Source organism: Anneissia japonica, unplaced genomic scaffold, assembly GCF_011630105.1.
Source record: "Anneissia japonica isolate Jap-2015-1 unplaced genomic scaffold, ASM1163010v1 scaffold204305_len1710_cov92_single, whole genome shotgun sequence".
Lineage (NCBI taxonomy): Eukaryota > Metazoa > Echinodermata > Crinoidea > Comatulida > Comatulidae > Anneissia > Anneissia japonica.
In genome coordinates, this window is record NW_022741158.1 from 1 (window position 1) to 1,710 (window position 1,710).

Here is a 1,710-nt window from a genome sequence, read left to right on the forward strand (position 1 = left end):
TTGAGTGTGATCTGCTGTAACATCAACATTTGAGTCTAAATGTTCAACATATATTAAGCTACTATCAGTATTATACTACCATGTACAGTACTGTAAATGATGTTTTACAGAATATAGCCAGTACAACAATTATTACAAATTACAGCCAACCAATTGCTTATCGACAGCAATGAAAAGACACTTTATTAACATTGTTTTACTATAAGAACATCATTTATTTATTTGTAATACACCTGGAAAAAGAGAGAGATACAAGCCAAGATCTAGTGTTTTGTATAAGGACACATGCTGTGTACATTGCCTAAATAATGTATTGCTTTTTGCTAAACTGATGTAAAATATTTTCATTCATATCATGGGCTGTAATTTCAGGACAGGCATCACTCCTAAGTATGGTCAGTGATATTGTAGTAGGATCATAACACCTAACACAGGCATCTTTTTGGTTTTAGAGTTCAATATTCTGTTCCAAATATAAACATGGTTGATATCAGTAGAAGTTTCTGGGTGTTCTTTCATTTAACCAACTGCATTTACAACTCTCCTTTTAGGGAGCAGGTCTGCCAGGGTACAATGGTTTCTGTAAATAATAAATAGACAATAATTATTTCTTGATAGCCACATTATACTAATGTCCTCATAAATTATTAGCACTCTACAGTAAATTTTGAAGAACATCCCATTAGAGTAACTGAACCACAATAATATGGTAGTGTATTTATTGTGTCTGCTTTAAGTAGGTCATGCATACTGTAACATTTGGATACATATATATATATAAAAACTCTACATTAATCTACATTAACCAGGAAACAGAGACAACACTTTTAAAAAGAAAATTATTTTTCCAAATCTGGGAGATTGATTTAAAATGTTTGGTTAGAATTAACATATTCACAGCATATATTCACACAGGCAAAATAAGCTTTTGATATTTAACTTACATTATCATATCCCATGTTGATGAGTTAAACATTGATGATTGGGTTAGGATGATCAGATATTCGCTTACTGTCAAGTAGGACAAACCATATTTTAATACTTAGAATTATTACATAATAAAATAGTAATTATAATCATCATATTTCCTCAAAATACAAATAATATTTATTCCATTAAAATGGTTCAGAAAAGTTGTTAAATTTTAAATTACAGTTAGAGAAGACAAAAGGGGCTATATAGAGGGACACCACTGGCCTACACCAGCCTCTTGCACCACTTTTTTAGGGTGGTGTACAGTGAGAAATCCAATCAACCAAGGGCCTAGGGCAGTGATAGTGTAGGCCCCCTCTAGACTTCATACAGACACTCTTTCTAGATGCAATTTTCTAGGCCCGTGTAAATTGGTTCTGCTACGCTGTCGTTGGTCAGGTTTCTGGACAACGGCAAAAAACCAAAACGGCAATAAGTCAAAATGGCAATGACCAAAACGGCAAAAAACCAAAATGGCAACTCTTTTTAACCAGATCGGGAATAAGTCAAAACGGCAATAAGTCAAAACGGCAATAGGCCAAAATCACAATAATATAAAAGCAGTAAACATTAAAATAACTAAAACTTTAAAATACAAAATAAGGCTAAACAATTTACTGTATGTCAAAAGTAAAAAAGCCCGAAAAAAAAAAAAACACTAATAATAATAATACATAATGATAATAATGGTGATGACGATGATGATGATGATGACATACAAATTCAATAGCTAAACAA

The 1,710-nt window shown here is 32.0% G+C and overlaps 1 long non-coding RNA gene across 1 annotated transcript; it reads right to left on the reverse strand.

Moving 5' to 3' along the window:
- Positions 1 to 157: 157 nt before the first annotated feature.
- Positions 158 to 1,565, reverse strand: LOC117118582. The gene is made up of 2 exons (XR_004447070.1): positions 945 to 1,565; positions 158 to 580 (listed from the first exon to the last, which is right to left on the reverse strand). It is a non-coding gene; the product is annotated as an uncharacterized LOC117118582 (long non-coding RNA).
- Between the last annotated feature and the right edge of the window lie 145 nt (positions 1,566 to 1,710).